This window comes from Natator depressus, chromosome 28, assembly GCF_965152275.1.
Source record: "Natator depressus isolate rNatDep1 chromosome 28, rNatDep2.hap1, whole genome shotgun sequence".
Taxonomy (NCBI): domain Eukaryota; kingdom Metazoa; phylum Chordata; order Testudines; family Cheloniidae; genus Natator; species Natator depressus.
In genome coordinates this window covers 4,332,546-4,350,553 of record NC_134261.1, presented here as the reverse complement: position 1 = coordinate 4,350,553, position 18,008 = coordinate 4,332,546, and positions in this window count along the sequence as shown.

Below are 18,008 nucleotides of genomic sequence, written 5' to 3'. Positions count from 1 at the left end.
GGTAAGGCACGGACGGTTTCCCCTAGAGCGGCAGTGACACCTGGTGGCCAGTCGGGGTAAGGCACGGACGGTTTCCAGTAGAACTGCAGTGACACCTGGTGGCCAGTTGGGGTAAGGCACGGACGGTTTCTCCTAGAGCCGCAGTGACACCTGGTGGCCAGTCGGGGTAAGGCAAGGACGGTTTCCCCTAAAGCTGCAGTGACACCTGGTGGCCAGTCGAGGTAAGGCACGGACGGTTTCCCCTAGAGCGGCAGTGACACCTGGTGGCCAGTCGGGGTAAGGCACGGAGGGTTTCCCCTAAAGCTGCAGTGACACTTGGTGGCCAGTCTGGGTAAGGCACGGACGGTTTCCCCTAGAGCGGCAGTGACACCTGGTGGCCAGTCGGGGTAAGGCACGGACGGTTTCCCCTAAAGCTGCAGTGACACCTGGTGGCCAGTCGGGGTAAGGCACGGACGGTTTCCCCTAGAGCGGCAGTGACACCTGGTGTCCAGTCGGGGTAAGGCACGGACGGTTTCCCCTAGAGCGGCAGTGACACCTGGTGGCCAGTCGGGGTAAGGCACGGACGGTTTCCCCTAGAGCGTCAGTGACACCTGGTGGCCAGTCGGGGTAAGGCACGGACGGTTTCCCCTAAAGCGGCAGTGACACCTGGTGGCCAGTCGGGGTAAGGCACGGATGGTTTCCCCTAGAGCGGCAGTGACACCTGGTGGCCAGTCGGGGTAAGGCACGGACGGTTTCCCCTAGAGCGGCAGTGACCCCTGGTGGCCAGTCGGGGTAAGGCACGGACGGTTTCCCCTAAAGCTGCAGTGACACCTGGTGTCCAGTCGGGGTAAGGCACGGACGGTTTCCCCTAGAACTGCAGTGACACCTGGTGGCCAGTTGGGGTAAGGCACGGACGGTTTCTCCTAGAGCCGCAGTGACACCTGGTGGCCAGTCGGGGTAAGGCACGGACGGTTTCCCCTAAAGCTGCAGTGACACCTGCTGGCCAGTCGGGGTAAGGCACGGACGGTTTCCCCTAGAGCTGCAGTGACAGCTGGTGGCCAGTCGGGGTAAGGCACGGAGGGTTTCCCCTAAACCTGCAGTGACACCTGGTGGCCAGTCTGGGTAAGGCACGGACGGTTTCCCCTAGAGCGGCAGTGACACCTGGTGGCCAGTCGGGGTAAGGCACGGACGGTTTCCCCTAGACCGCAGTGACACCTGGTGGCCAGTCGGGGTAAGGCACGGACGGTTTCCCCTAAAGCTCCAGTGACACCTGGTGGCCAATCGGGGTAAGGCACGGACGGTTTCCCCTAAAGCTGCAGTGACATCTGGCGGCCAGTCGGGGTAAGGCACGGACGGTTTCCCCTAGAACTGCAGTGACACCTGGTGGCCAGTTGGGGTAAGGCACGGAAGGTTTCTCCTAGAGCCGCAGTGACACGTGGTGGCCAGTCGGGGTAAGGCACGCACGGTTTCCCCTAAAGCTGCAGTGACACCTGCTGGCCAGTCGGGGTAAGGCACGGAAGGTTTCCCCTAGAGCTGCAGTGACAGCTGGTGGCCAGTCGAGGTAAGGCACGGAGGGTTTCCCCTAAACCTGCAGTGACACCTGGTGGCCAGTCTGGGTAAGGCACGGACGGTTTCCCCTAGAGCGGCAGTGACACCTGGTGGCCAGTCGGGGTAAGGCACGGACGGTTTCCCCTAGAGCGGCAGTGACACCTGGTGGCCAGTCGGGGTAAGGCACGGACGGTTTCCCCTAAAGCGGCAGTGACACCTGGTGGCTAGTCGGGGTAAGGCACGGATGGTTTCCCCTTGAGCGGCAGTGACACCTGGTGGCCAGTCGGGGTAAGGCACGGACGGTTTCCCGTAGAGCGGCAGTGACCCCTGGTGGCCAGTCGGGGTAAGGCACGGACGGTTTCCCCTAAAGCTGCAGTGACACCTGGTGTCCAGTCGGGGTAAGGCACGGACGGTTTCCCCTAGAGCACCAGTGACACCTGGTGGCCACTCGGGGTAAGGCACGGACATTTTCCCCTAAAGCTGCAGTGACACCTGGTGGCCAGTCGGGGTAAGGCACGGACGGTTTCCCCTAAAGCTGGAGTGACACCTGGTGGCCAGTCGGGGTAAGGCACAGACGATTTCCCCTAGAGCTGCAGTGACACCTGGTGGCCAGTCGGGGTAAGGCACGGACGGTTTCCCCTAGAGCGGCAGTGACACCTGGTGGCCAGTCGGGGTAAGGCACGGACGGTTTCCCCTAAAGCTGCAGTGACACCTGGTGGCCAATCGGGGTAAGGCACGGACGGTTTCCCCTAAAGCTGCAGTGACACCTGGCGGCCAGTCGGGGTAAGGCACGGACGGTTTCCCCTAGAACTGCAGTGACACCTGGTGGCCAGTTGGGGTAAGGCACGGACGGTTTCTCCTAGAGCCGCAGTGACACCTGGTGGCCAGTCGGGGTAAGGCACGGACGGTTCCCCCTAGAGCGGCAGTGACACCTGGTGGCCAGTCGGGGTAAGGCACGGACGGTTTCCCCTATAGCGGCAGTGACACCTGGTGGCCAGTCGGGGTAAGGCACGGATGGTTCCCCCTAGAGCGGCAGTGACACCTGATGGCCAGTCTGGGTAAGGCACGGACGTTTTCCCCTAGAGCGACAGTGACACCTGGTGGCCAGTCGGGGTAAGGCACGGACGGTTTCCCCTAGACCGCAGTGACACCTGGTGGCCAGTCGGGGTAAGGCACGGACGGTTTCCCCTAGAACTGCAGTGACACCTGGTGGCCAGTTGGGTTAAGGCATGGACGGTTTCTCCTAGAGCCGCAGTGACACCTGGTGGCCAGTCGGGGTAAGGCACGGACGGTTTCCCCTAAAGCTGCAGTGACACCTGGTGGCCAGTCGGGGTAAGGCACGGACGGTTTCCCCTAGAGCGGCAGTGACACCTGGTAGCCAGTCGGGGTAAGGCACGGACGGTTTCCCCTAGAGCGGCAGTGACACCTGGTGGCCAGTCGGGGTAAGGCACGGACGGTTCCCCCTAGAGCGGCAGTGACACCTGATGGCCAGTCGGGGTAAGGCACGGACGGTTTCCCCTAGAGCGACAGTGACACCTGGTGGCCAGTTGGGGGAAGGCACGGACGGTTTCTCCTAGACCGCAGTGACACCTGGTGGCCCGTCGGGGTAAGGCACGGACGGTTTCCCCTAGAACTGCAGTGACACCTGGTGGCCAGTTGGGGTAAGGCACGGACGGTTTCCCCTAAAGCTGCAGTGACACCTGCTGGCCAGTCGGGGTAAGGCACGGACGGTTTCCCCTAAAGCTGCAGTGACAGCTGGTGGCCAGTCGGGGTAAGGCACGGAGGGTTTCCCCTAAAGCTGCAGTGACACCTGGTGGCCAGTCTGGGTAAGGCATGGACGGTTTCCCCTAGAGCGGCAGTGACACCTGGTGGCCAGTCGGGGTAAGGCACGGACGGTTTCCCCTAGAACTGCAGTGACACCTGGTGTCCAGTCGGGGTAAGGCACGGACGGTTTCCCCTAAAGCTGCAGTGACACCTGGTGTCCAGTCGGGGTAAGGCACGGACGGTTTCCCCTAAAGCTGCAGTGACACCTGGTGGCCAGTCGGGGTAAGGCACGGACGGTTTCCCCTAGAGCTGCAGTGACACCTGGTGGCCAGTCGGGGTAAGGCACGGACGGTTTCCCCTAGAGCGGCAGTGACACCTGGTGGCCAGTTGGGGTAAGGCACGGACGGTTTCCCCTAAAGCTGCAGTGACACCTGGTGGCCAATCGGGGTAAGGCACGGACGGTTTCCCCTAAAGCTGCAGTGACACCTGGTGGCCAATCGGGGTAAAGCACGGACGGTTTCCCCTAGAGCGGCAGTGACACCTGGTGGCCAGTCGGGGTAAGGCACGGACGGTTTCCCCTAGAGCGGCAGTGACACCTGGTGGCCAGTCGGGGTAAGGCACAGACGGTTTCCCCTAAAGCTGCAGTGACACCTGGTGGCCAGTCAGGATAAGGCACGGACGGTTTCCCCTAGAACGGCAGTGACACCTGGCGGCCAGTTGGGGTAAGGCACGGACGGTTTCCCCTAGAGCTGCAGTGACACCTGGTGGCCAGTCGGGATAAGGCACGGACGGTTTCCCCTAGAACGGCAGTGACACCTGGCGGCCAGTCGGGGTAAGGCACGGACAGTTTCCCCTAGAGCGGCAGTGACACCTGGTGGCCAGTCGGGGTAAGGCACGGACGGTTTCCCCTAGAGCGGCAGTGACACCTGGTGGCCAGTCGGGGTAAGGCACGGACGGTTTCCAGTAGAACTGCAGTGACACCTGGTGGCCAGTTGGGGTAAGGCACGGACGGTTTCTCCTAGAGCCGCAGTGACACCTGGTGGCCAGTCGGGGTAAGGCAAGGACGGTTTCCCCTAAAGCTGCAGTGACACCTGGTGGCCAGTCGGGGTAAGGCACGGACGGTTTCCCCTAGAGCGGCAGTGACACCTGGTGGCCAGTCGGGGTAAGGCACGGAGGGTCTCCCCTAGAGCGGCAGTGACACCTGGTGGCCAGTCGGGGTAAGGCACGGACGGTTTCCCCTAAAGCTGCAGTGACACCTGGTGGCCAGTCGGGGTAAGGCACGGACGGTTTCCCCTAGAGCGGCAGTGACACCTGGTGTCCAGTCGGGGTAAGGCACGGACGGTTTCCCCTAGAGCGGCAGTGACACCTGGTGGCCAGTCGGGGTAAGGCACGGACGGTTTCCCCTAGAGCGGCAGTGACACCTGGTGGCCAGTCGGGGTAAGGCACGGACGGTTTCCCCTAAAGCGGCAGTGACACCTGGTGGCCAGTCGGGGTAAGGCACGGATGGTTTCCCCTAGAGCGGCAGTGACACCTGGTGGCCAGTCGGGGTAAGGCACGGACGGTTTCCCGTAGAGCGGCAGTGACCCCTGGTGGCCAGTCGGGGTAAGGCACGGACGTTTTCCCCTAAAGCTGCAGTGACACCTGGTGTCCAGTCGGGGTAAGGCACGGACGGTTTCCCCTAGAACTGCAGTGACACCTGGTGGCCAGTTGGGGTAAGGCACGGACGGTTTCTCCTAGAGCCACAGTGACACCTGGTGGCCAGTCGGGGTAAGGCACGGACGGTTTCCCCTAAAGCTGCAGTGACACCTGCTGGCCAGTCGGGGTAAGGCACGGACGGTTTCCCCTAGAGCTGCAGTGACAGCTGGTGGCCAGTCGGGGTAAGGCACGGAGGGTTTCCCCTAAACCTGCAGTGACACCTGGTGGCCAGTCTGGGTAAGGCACGGACGGTTTCCCCTAGAGCGGCAGTGACACCTGGTGGCCAGTCGGGGTAAGGCACGGACGGTTTCCCCTAGACCGCAGTGACACCTGGTGGCCAGTCGGGGTAAGGCACGGACGGTTTCCCCTAGAACTGCAGTGACACCTGGTGGCCAGTTGGGGTAAGGCACGGACGGTTTCTCCTAGAGCCGCAGTGACACCTGGTGGCCAGTCGGGATAAGGCACGGACGGTTTCCCCTAAAGCTGCAGTGACACCTGGTGGCCAGTCGGGGTAAGGCACGGACGGTTTCCCCTAGAGCTGCAGTGACACCTGGTGGCCAGTCGGGGTAAGGCACGGAGGGTTTCCCCTAAAGCTGCAGTGACACCTGGTGGCCAGTCTGGGTAAGGCACGGACGGTTTCCCCTAGAGCGGCAGTGACACCTGGTGGCCAGTCGGGGTAAGGCACGGACGGTTTCCCCTAAAGCTGCAGTGACACCTGGTGGCCAGTCGGGGTAAGGCACGGACGGTTTATCCTAGAGCGGCAGTGATACCTGGCGGCCAGTTGGGGTAAGGCACGGACGGTTTCCCCTAAAGCTGCAGTGACACCTGCTGGCCAATCGGGGTAAGGCACGGACGGTTTCCCCTAAAGCTGCAGTGACACCTGGCGGCCAGTCGGGGTAAGGCACGGACGGTTTCCCCTAGAGCTGCAGTGACACCTGGTGGCCAGTCGGGATAAGGCACGGACGGTTTCCCCTAGAACGGCAGTGACACCTGGCGGCCAGTTGGGGTAAGGCACGGACGGTTTCCCCTAGAGCTGCAGTGATACCTGGTGGCCAGTCGGGGTAAGGCACGGACGGTTTCCCCTAGAGCGGCAGTGACACCTGGCGGCCAGTCGGGGTAAGGCACGGACGGTTTCCCCTAGAGCTGCAGTGACACCTGGTGGCCAGTCGGGGTAAGGCATGGACGGTTTCCCCTAGAGCGGCAGTGACACCTGGTGGCCAGTCGGGGTAAGGCACGGACGTTTTCCCCTAGAGCGGCAGTGACACCTGGTGGCCAGTCGGGGTAAGGCACGGACGGTTTCCCCTAGAGCGGCAGTGACACCTGGTGGCCAGTCGGGGTAAGGCACGGACGGTTTCCCCTAGAGCTGCAGTGACACCTGGTGGCTAGTCGGGGTAAGGCACGGACGGTTTCCCCTAGAGCGGCAGTGACACCTGGTGGCCAGTCGGGGTAAGGCACGGACGGTTTCCCCTAGAGCTGCAGTGATACCTGGTGGCCAGTCGGGGTAAGGCACGGACGGTTTCCCCTAGAGCGGCAGTGACACCTGGTGGCCAGTCGGGGTAAGGCACGGACGGTTTCCCCTAAAGCTGCAGTGACACCTGGTGGCCAATCGGGGTAACGCACGGACGGTTTCCCCTAAAGCTGCAGTGACACCTGGCGGCCAGTCGGGGTAAGGCACGGACGGTTTCCCCTAGAACTGCAGTGACACCTGGTGGCCAGTTGGGGTAAGGCACGGACGGTTTCTCCTAGAGCCGCAGTGACACCTGGTGGCCAGTCGGGGTAAGGCACGGACGGTTTCCCCTAAAGCTGCAGTGACACCTGCTGGCCAGTCGGGGTAAGGCACGGACGGTTTCCCCTAGAGCTGCAGTGACAGCTGGTGGCCAGTCGGGGTAAGGCACGGAGGGTTTCCCCTAAACCTGCAGTGACACCTGGTGGCCAGTCTGGGTAAGGCACGGACGGTTTCCCCTAGAGCGGCAGTGACACCTGGTGGCCAGTCGGGGTAAGGCACGGACGGTTTCCCCTAGACCGCAGTGACACCTGGTGGCCAGTCGGGGTAAGGCACGGACGGTTTCCCCTAGAACTGCAGTGACACCTGGTGGCCAGTTGGGGTAAGGCACGGACGGTTTCTCCTAGAGCCGCAGTGACACCTGGTGGCCAGTCGGGATAAGGCACGGACGGTTTCCCCTAAAGCTGCAGTGACACCTGGTGGCCAGTCGGGGTAAGGCACGGACGGTTTCCCCTAGAGCTGCAGTGACACCTGGTGGCCAGTCGGGGTAAGGCACGGAGGGTTTCCCCTAAAGCTGCAGTGACACCTGGTGGCCAGTCTGGGTAAGGCACGGACGGTTTCCCCTAGAGCGGCAGTGACACCTGGTGGCCAGTCGGGGTAAGGCACGGACGGTTTCCCCTAAAGCTGCAGTGACACCTGGTGGCCAGTCGGGGTAAGGCACGGACGGTTTATCCTAGAGCGGCAGTGATACCTGGCGGCCAGTTGGGGTAAGGCACGGACGGTTTCCCCTAAAGCTGCAGTGACACCTGCTGGCCAATCGGGGTAAGGCACGGACGGTTTCCCCTAAAGCTGCAGTGACACCTGGCGGCCAGTCGGGGTAAGGCACGGACGGTTTCCCCTAGAGCTGCAGTGACACCTGGTGGCCAGTCGGGATAAGGCACGGACGGTTTCCCCTAGAACGGCAGTGACACCTGGCGGCCAGTTGGGGTAAGGCACGGACGGTTTCCCCTAGAGCTGCAGTGATACCTGGTGGCCAGTCGGGGTAAGGCACGGACGGTTTCCCCTAGAGCGGCAGTGACACCTGGCGGCCAGTCGGGGTAAGGCACGGACGGTTTCCCCTAGAGCTGCAGTGACACCTGGTGGCCAGTCGGGGTAAGGCATGGACGGTTTCCCCTAGAGCGGCAGTGACACCTGGTGGCCAGTCGGGGTAAGGCACGGACGGTTTCCCCTAGAGCGGCAGTGACACCTGGTGGCCAGTCGGGGTAAGGCACGGACGGTTTCCCCTAGAGCTGCAGTGACACCTGGTGGCTAGTCGGGGTAAGGCACGGACGGTTTCCCCTAGAGCGGCAGTGACACCTGGTGGCCAGTCGGGGTAAGGCACGGACGGTTTCCCCTAGAGCTGCAGTGATACCTGGTGGCCAGTCGGGGTAAGGCACGGACGGTTTCCCCTAGAGCGGCAGTGACACCTGGTGGCCAGTCGGGGTAAGGCACGGACGGTTTCCCCTAAAGCTGCAGTGACACCTGGTGGCCAATCGGGGTAACGCACGGACGGTTTCCCCTAAAGCTGCAGTGACACCTGGCGGCCAGTCGGGGTAAGGCACGGACGGTTTCCCCTAGAACTGCAGTGACACCTGGTGGCCAGTTGGGGTAAGGCACGGACGGTTTCTCCTAGAGCCGCAGTGACACCTGGTGGCCAGTCGGGGTAAGGCACGGACGGTTTCCCCTAAAGCTGCAGTGACACCTGCTGGCCAGTCGGGGTAAGGCACGGACGGTTTCCCCTAGAGCTGCAGTGACAGCTGGTGGCCAGTCGGGGTAAGGCACGGAGGGTTTCCCCTAAACCTGCAGTGACACCTGGTGGCCAGTCTGGGTAAGGCACGGACGGTTTCCCCTAGAGCGGCAGTGACACCTGGTGGCCAGTCGGGGTAAGGCACGGACGGTTTCCCCTAGACCGCAGTGACACCTGGTGGCCAGTCGGGGTAAGGCACGGACGGTTTCCCCTAGAACTGCAGTGACACCTGGTGGCCAGTTGGGGTAAGGCACGGACGGTTTCTCCTAGAGCGGCAGTGACACCTGGTGGCCAGTCGGGATAAGGAACGGACGGTTTCCCCTAAAGCTGCAGTGACACCTGGTGGCCAGTCGGGGTAAGGCACGGACGGTTTCCCCTAGAGCTGCAGTGACACCTGGTGGCCAGTCGGGGTAAGGCACGGAGGGTTTCCCCTAAAGCTGCAGTGACACCTGGTGGCCAGTCTCGGTAAGGCACGGACGGTTTCCCCTAGAGCGGCAGTGACACCTGGTGGCCAGTCGGGGTAAGGCTCGGACGGTTTCCCCTAAAGCTGCAGTGACACCTGGTGGCCAGTCGGGGTAAGGCACGGACGGTTTATCCTAGAGCGGCAGTGACACCTGGTGGCCAGTCGGGGTAAGGCACGGACGGTTTCCCCTAGAGCGGCAGTGACACCTGGTGGCCAGTCGCGGTAAGGCACGGACGGTTTCCCCTAGAGCGGCAGTGACACCTGGTGGCCAGTCGGGGTAAGGCACGGACGGTATCCCCTAGAGCGGCAGTGACACCTGGTGGCCAGTCGGGGTAAGGCACGGACGGTTTTCCGTAGAGCGGCAGTGACACCTGGTGGCCAGTCGGGGTAAGGCACGGACGGTTTCCCCTAAAGCTGCAGTGACACCTGGTGTCCAGTCGGGGTAAGGCACGGACGGTTTCCCCTAAAGCTGCAGTGACACCTGGTGGCCAGTCGGGGTAAGGCACGGACGGTTTCCCCTAGAGCTGCAGTGACACCTGGTGGCCAGTCGGGGTAAGGCACGGACGGTTTCCCCTAGAGCGGCAGTGACACCTGGCGGCCAGTTGGGGTAAGGCACGGACGGTTTCCCCTAAAGCTGCAGTGACACCTGCTGGCCAATCGGGGTAAGGCACGGACGGTTTCCCCTAAAGCTGCAGTGACACCTGGCGGCCAGTCGGGGTAAGGCACGGACGGTTTCCCCTAGAGCTGCAGTGACACCTGGTGGCCAGTCGGGATAAGGCACGGATGGTTTCCCCTAGAACGGCAGTGACACCTGGCGGCCAGTTGGGGTAAGGCACGGACGGTTTCCCCTAGAGCTGCAGTGACACCTGGTGGCCAGTCGGGGTAAGGCACGGACGGTTTCCCCTAGAGCGGCAGTGACACCTGGCGGCCAGTCGGGGTAAGGCACGGACGGTTTCCCCTAGAGCTGCAGTGACACCTGGTGGCCAGTCGGGGTAAGGCACGGACGGTTTCCCCTAGAGCGGCAGTGACACCTGGTGGCCAGTCGGGGTAAGGCACGGACGTTTTCCCCTAGAGCGGCAGTGACACCTGGTGGCCAGTCGGGGTAAGGCACGGACGGTTTCCCCTAGAGCGGCAGTGACACCTGGTGGCCAGTCGGGGTAAGGCACGGACGGTTTCCCCTAGAGCTGCAGTGACACCTGGTGGCCAGTCGGGGTAAGGCACGGACGGTTTCCCCTAGAGCGACAGTGACATCTGGTGGCCAGTCGGGGTAAGGCACGGACGGTTTCCCGTAGAGCGGCAGTGACACCTGGTGGCCAGTCGGGGTAAGGCACCTACGGTTTCCCCTAAAGCTGCAGTGACACCTGGTGTCCAGTCGGGGTAAGGCACGGATGGTTTCCCGTAGAGCGGCAGTGACCCCTGGTGGCCAGTCGGGGTAAGGCACGGACGGTTTCCCCTAAAGCTGCAGTGACACCTGGTGTCCAGTCGGGGTAAGGCACGGACGGTTTCCCCTAGAGCAGCAGTGACACCTGGTGGCCACTCGGGGTAAGGCACGGACATTTTCCCCTAAAGCTGCAGTGACACCTGGTGGCCAGTCGGGGTAAGGCACGGACGGTTTCCCCTAAAGCTGGAGTGACACCTGGTGGCCAGTCGGGGTAAGGCACAGACGGTTTCCCCTAGAGCTGCAGTGACACCTGGTGGCCAGTCGGGGTAAGGCACGGACGGTTTCCCCTAGAGCGGCAGTGACACCTGGTGGCCAGTCGGGGTAAGGCACGGACGGTTTCCCCTAAAGCTGCAGTGACACCTGGTGGCCAATCGGGGTAAGGCACGGACGGTTTCCCCTAAAGCTGCAGTGACACCTGGCGGCCAGTCGGGGTAAGGCACGGACGGTTTCCCCTAGAACTGCAGTGACACCTGGTGGCCAGTTGGGGTAAGGCACGGACGGTTTCTCCTAGAGCCGCAGTGACACCTGGTGGCCAGTCGGGGTAAGGCACGGACGGTTTCCCCTAAAGCTGCAGTGACACCTGCTGGCCAGTCGGGGTAAGGCACGGACGGTTTCCCCTAGAGCTGCAGTGACAGCTGGTGGCCAGTCGGGGTAAGGCACGGAGGGTTTCCCCTAAACCTGCAGTGACACCTGGTGGCCAGTCTGGGTAAGGCACGGACGGTTTCCCCTAGAGCGGCAGTGACACCTGGTGGCCAGTCGGGGTAAGGCACGGACGGTTTCCCCTAGACCGCAGTGACACCTGGTGGCCAGTCGGGATAAGGCACGGACGGTTTCCCCTAGAACTGCAGTGACACCTGGTGGCCAGTTGGGGTAAGGCACGGACGGTTTCTCCTAGAGCCGCAGTGACACCTGGTGGCCAGTCGGGATAAGGCACGGACGGTTTCCCCTAAAGCTGCAGTGACACCTGGTGGCCAGTCGGGGTAAGGCACGGACGGTTTCCCCTAGAGCTGCAGTGACACCTGGTGGCCAGTCGGGGTAAGGCACGGAGGGTTTCCCCTAAAGCTGCAGTGACACCTGGTGGCCAGTCTGGGTAAGGCACGGACGGTTTCCCCTAGAGCGGCAGTGACACCTGGTGGCCAGTCGGGGTAAGGCACGGACGGTTTCCCCTAAAGCTGCAGTGACACCTGGTGGCCAGTCGGGGTAAGGCACGGACGGTTTATCCTAGAGCGGCAGTGACACCTGGTGGCCAGTCGGGGTAAGGCACGGACGGTTTCCCCTAGAGCGGCAGTGACACCTGGTGGCCAGTCGCGGTAAGGCACGGACGGTTTCCCCTAGAGCGGCAGTGACACCTGGTGGCCAGTCGGGGTAAGGCACGGACGGTTTCCCCTAGAGCGGCAGTGACACCTGGTGGCCAGTCGGGGTAAGGCACGGACGGTTTTCCGTAGAGCGGCAGTGACACCTGGTGGCCAGTCGGGGTAAGGCACGGACGGTTTCCCCTAAAGCTGCAGTGACACCTGGTGTCCAGTCGGGGTAAGGCACGGACGGTTTCCCCTAAAGCTGCAGTGACACCTGGTGGCCAGTCGGGGTAAGGCACGGACGGTTTCCCCTAGAGCTGCAGTGACACCTGGTGGCCAGTCGGGGTAAGGCACGGACGGTTTCCACTAGAGCGGCAGTGACACCTGGCGGCCAGTTGGGGTAAGGCACGGACGGTTTCCCCTAAAGCTGCAGTGACACCTGCTGGCCAATCGGGGTAAGGCACGGACGGTTTCCCCTAAAGCTGCAGTGACACCTGGCGGCCAGTCGGGGTAAGGCACGGACGGTTTCCCCTAGAGCTGCAGTGACACCTGGTGGCCAGTCGGGATAAGGCACGGACGGTTTCCCCTAGAACGGCAGTGACACCTGGCGGCCAGTTGGGGTAAGGCACGGACGGTTTCCCCTAGAGCTGCAGTGACACCTGGTGGCCAGTCGGGGTAAGGCACGGACGGTTTCCCCTAGAGCGGCAGTGACACCTGGTGGCCAGTCGGGGTAAGGCACGGACGTTTTCCCCTAGAGCGGCAGTGACACCTGGTGGCCAGTCGGGGTAAGGCACGGACGGTTTCCCCTAGAGCGGCAGTGACACCTGGTGGCCAGTCGGGGTAAGGCACGGACGGTTTCCCCTAGAGCTGCAGTGACACCTGGTGGCCAGTCGGGGTAAGGCACGGACGGTTTCCCCTAGAGCGACAGTGACATCTGGTGGCCAGTCGGGGTAAGGCACGGACGGTTTCCCGTAGAGCGGCAGTGACACCTGGTGGCCAGTCGGGGTAAGGCACGGACGTTTTCCCCTAGAGCGGCAGTGACACCTGGTGGCCAGTCGGGGTAAGGCACGGACGGTTTCCCCTAGAGCGGCAGTGACACCTGGTGGCCAGTCGGGGTAAGGCACGGACGGTTTCCCCTAGAGCTGCAGTGACACCTGGTGGCCAGTCGGGGTAAGGCACGGACGGTTTCCCCTAGAGCGACAGTGACATCTGGTGGCCAGTCGGGGTAAGGCACGGACGGTTTCCCGTAGAGCGGCAGTGACACCTGGTGGCCAGTCGGGGTAAGGCACGGACGGTTTCCCCTAAAGCTGCAGTGACACCTGGTGGCCAGTCGGGGTAAGGCACGGACGGTTTATCCTAGAGCGGCAGTGACACCTGGTGGCCAGTCGGGGTAAGGCACGGACGGTTTCCCCTAGAGCGGCAGTGACACCTGGTGGCCAGTCGCGGTAAGGCACGGACGGTTTCCCCTAGAGCGGCAGTGACACCTGGTGGCCAGTCGGGGTAAGGCACGGACGGTATCCCCTAGAGCGGCAGTGACACCTGGTGGCCAGTCGGGGTAAGGCACGGACGGTTTTCCGTAGAGCGGCAGTGACACCTGGTGGCCAGTCGGGGTAAGGCACGGACGGTTTCCCCTAAAGCTGCAGTGACACCTGGTGTCCAGTCGGGGTAAGGCACGGACGGTTTCCCCTAAAGCTGCAGTGACACCTGGTGGCCAGTCGGGGTAAGGCACGGACGGTTTCCCCTAGAGCTGCAGTGACACCTGGTGACCAGTCGGGGTAAGGCACGGACGGTTTCCCCTAGAGCGGCAGTGACACCTGGCGGCCAGTTGGGGTAAGGCACGGACGGTTTCCCCTAAAGCTGCAGTGACACCTGCTGGCCAATCGGGGTAAGGCACGGACGGTTTCCCCTAAAGCTGCAGTGACACCTGGCGGCCAGTCGGGGTAAGGCACGGACGGTTTCCCCTAGAGCTGCAGTGACACCTGGTGGCCAGTCGGGATAAGGCACGGACGGTTTCCCCTAGAACGGCAGTGACACCTGGCGGCCAGTTGGGGTAAGGCACGGACGGTTTCCCCTAGAGCTGCAGTGACACCTGGTGGCCAGTCGGGGTAAGGCACGGACGGTTTCCCCTAGAGCGGCAGTGACACCTGGCGGCCAGTCGGGGTAAGGCACGGACGGTTTCCCCTAGAGCTGCAGTGACACCTGGTGGCCAGTCGGGGTAAGGCACGGACGGTTTCCCCTAGAGCGGCAGTGACACCTGGTGGCCAGTCGGGGTAAGGCACGGACGTTTTCCCCTAGAGCGGCAGTGACACCTGGTGGCCAGTCGGGGTAAGGCACGGACGGTTTCCCCTAGAGCGGCAGTGACACCTGGTGGCCAGTCGGGGTAAGGCACGGACGGTTTCCCCTAGAGCTGCAGTGACACCTGGTGGCCAGTCGGGGTAAGGCACGGACGGTTTCCCCTAGAGCGACAGTGACATCTGGTGGCCAGTCGGGGTAAGGCACGGACGGTTTCCCGTAGAGCGGCAGTGACACCTGGTGGCCAGTCGGGGTAAGGCACCTACGGTTTCCCCTAAAGCTGCAGTGACACCTGGTGTCCAGTCGGGGTAAGGCACGGATGGTTTCCCGTAGAGCGGCAGTGACCCCTGGTGGCCAGTCGGGGTAAGGCACGGACGGTTTCCCCTAAAGCTGCAGTGACACCTGGTGTCCAGTCGGGGTAAGGCACGGACGCTTTCCCCTAGAGCAGCAGTGACACCTGGTGGCCACTCGGGGTAAGGCACGGACATTTTCCCCTAAAGCTGCAGTGACACCTGGTGGCCAGTCGGGGTAAGGCACGGACGGTTTCCCCTAAAGCTGGAGTGACACCTGGTGGCCAGTCGGGGTAAGGCACAGACGGTTTCCCCTAGAGCTGCAGTGACACCTGGTGGCCAGTCGGGGTAAGGCACGGACGGTTTCCCCTAGAGCGGCAGTGACACCTGGTGGCCAGTCGGGGTAAGGCACGGACGGTTTCCCCTAAAGCTGCAGTGACACCTGGTGGCCAATCGGGGTAAGGCACGGACGGTTTCCCCTAAAGCTGCAGTGACACCTGGCGGCCAGTCGGGGTAAGGCACGGACGGTTTCCCCTAGAACTGCAGTGACACCTGGTGGCCAGTTGGGGTAAGGCACGGACGGTTTCTCCTAGAGCCGCAGTGACACCTGGTGGCCAGTCGGGGTAAGGCACGGACGGTTTCCCCTAAAGCTGCAGTGACACCTGCTGGCCAGTCGGGGTAAGGCACGGACGGTTTCCCCTAGAGCTGCAGTGACAGCTGGTGGCCAGTCGGGGTAAGGCACGGAGGGTTTCCCCTAAACCTGCAGTGACACCTGGTGGCCAGTCTGGGTAAGGCACGGACGGTTTCCCCTAGAGCGGCAGTGACACCTGGTGGCCAGTCGGGGTAAGGCACGGACGGTTTCCCCTAGACCGCAGTGACACCTGGTGGCCAGTCGGGGTAAGGCACGGACGGTTTCCCCTAGAACTGCAGTGACACCTGGTGGCCAGTTGGGGTAAGGCACGGACGGTTTCTCCTAGAGCCGCAGTGACACCTGGTGGCCAGTCGGGATAAGGCACGGACGGTTTCCCCTAAAGCTGCAGTGACACCTGGTGGCCAGTCGGGGTAAGGCACGGACGGTTTCCCCTAGAGCTGCAGTGACACCTGGTGGCCAGTCGGGGTAAGGCACGGAGGGTTTCCCCTAAAGCTGCAGTGACACCTGGTGGCCAGTCTGGGTAAGGCACGGACGGTTTCCCCTAGAGCGGCAGTGACACCTGGTGGCCAGTCGGGGTAAGGCACGGACGGTTTCCCCTAAAGCTGCAGTGACACCTGGTGGCCAGTCGGGGTAAGGCACGGACGGTTTATCCTAGAGCGGCAGTGACACCTGGTGGCCAGTCGGGGTAAGGCACGGACGGTTTCCCCTAGAGCGGCAGTGACACCTGGTGGCCAGTCGCGGTAAGGCACGGACGGTTTCCCCTAGAGCGGCAGTGACACCTGGTGGCCAGTCGGGGTAAGGCACGGACGGTTTCCCCTAGAGCGGCAGTGACACCTGGTGGCCAGTCGGGGTAAGGCACGGACGGTTTTCCGTAGAGCGGCAGTGACACCTGGTGGCCAGTCGGGGTAAGGCACGGACGGTTTCCCCTAAAGCTGCAGTGACACCTGGTGTCCAGTCGGGGTAAGGCACGGACGGTTTCCCCTAAAGCTGCAGTGACACCTGGTGGGCAGTTGGGGTAAGGCACGGACGGTTTCCCCTAGAGCTGCAGTGACACCTGGTGGCCAGTCGGGGTAAGGCACGGACGGTTTCCACTAGAGCGGCAGTGACACCTGGCGGCCAGTTGGGGTAAGGCACGGACGGTTTCCCCTAAAGCTGCAGTGACACCTGCTGGCCAATCGGGGTAAGGCACGGACGGTTTCCCCTAAAGCTGCAGTGACACCTGGCGGCCAGTCGGGGTAAGGCACGGACGGTTTCCCCTAGAGCTGCAGTGACACCTGGTGGCCAGTCGGGATAAGGCACGGACGGTTTCCCCTAGAACGGCAGTGACACCTGGCGGCCAGTTGGGGTAAGGCACGGACGGTTTCCCCTAGAGCTGCAGTGACACCTGGTGGCCAGTCGGGGTAAGGCATGGACGGTTTCCCCTAGAGCGGCAGTGACACCTGGCGGCCAGTCGGGGTAAGGCACGGACGGTTTCCCCTAGAGCTGCAGTGACACCTGGTGGCCAGTCGGGGTAAGGCACGGACGGTTTCCCCTAGAGCGGCAGTGACACCTGGTGGCCAGTCGGGGTAAGGCACGGACGTTTTCCCCTAGAGCGGCAGTGACACCTGGTGGCCAGTCGGGGTAAGGCACGGACGGTTTCCCCTAGAGCGGCAGTGACACCTGGTGGCCAGTCGGGGTAAGGCACGGACGGTTTCCCCTAGAGCTGCAGTGACACCTGGTGGCCAGTCGGGGTAAGGCACGGACGGTTTCCCCTAGAGCGACAGTGACATCTGGTGGCCAGTCGGGGTAAGGCACGGACGGTTTCCCGTAGAGCGGCAGTGACACCTGGTGGCCAGTCGGGGTAAGGCACGGACGTTTTCCCCTAAAGCTGCAGTGACACCTGGTGGCCAATCGGGGTAAGGCACGGACGGTTTCCCCTAAAGCTGCAGTGACACCTGGCGGCCAGTCGGGGTAAGGCACGGACGGTTTCCCCTAGAACTGCAGTGACACCTGGTGGCCAGTTGGGGTAAGGCACGGACGGTTTCTCCTAGAGCCGCAGTGACACCTGGTGGCCAGTCGGGGTAAGGCACGGACGGTTTCCCCTAAAGCTGCAGTGACACCTGCTGGCCAGTCGGGGTAAGGCACGGACGGTTTCCCCTAGAGCTGCAGTGACAGCTGGTGGCCAGTAGGGGTAAGGCACGGAGGGTTTCCCCTAAACCTGCAGTGACACCTGGTGGCCAGTCTGGGTAAGGCACGGACGGTTTCCCCTAGAGCGGCAGTGACACCTGGTGGCCAGTCGGGGTAAGGCACGGACGGTTTCCCCTAGACCGCAGTGACACCTGGTGGCCAGTCGGGGTAAGGCACGGACGGTTTCCCCTAGAACTGCAGTGACACCTGGTGGCCAGTTGGGGTAAGGCACGGACGGTTTCTCCTAGAGCCGCAGTGACACCTGGTGGCCAGTCGGGATAAGGCACGGACGGTTTCCCCTAAAGCTGCAGTGACACCTGGTGGCCAGTCGGGGTAAGGCACGGACGGTTTCCCCTAGAGCTGCAGTGACACCTGGTGGCCAGTCGGGGTAAGGCACGGAGGGTTTCCCCTAAAGCTGCAGTGACACCTGGTGGCCAGTCTGGGTAAGGCACGGACGGTTTCCCCTAGAGCGGCAGTGACACCTGGTGGCCAGTCGGGGTAAGGCACGGACGGTTTCCCCTAAAGCTGCAGTGACACCTGCTGGCCAGTCGGGGTAAGGCACGGACGGTTTATCCTAGAGCGGCAGTGACACCTGGTGGCCAGTCGGGGTAAGGCACGGACGGTTTCCCCTAGAGCGGCAGTGACACCTGGTGGCCAGTCGCGGTAAGGCACGGACGGTTTCCCCTAGAGCAGCAGTGACACCTGGTGGCCAGTCGGGGTAAGGCACGGACGGTTTCCCCTAGAGCGGCAGTGACACCTGGTGGCCAGTCGGGGTAAGGCACGGACGGTTTTCCGTAGAGCGGCAGTGACACCTGGTGGCCAGTCGGGGTAAGGCACGGACGGTTTCCCCTAAAGCTGCAGTGACACCTGGTGTCCAGTCGGGGTAAGGCACGGACGGTTTCCCCTAAAGCTGC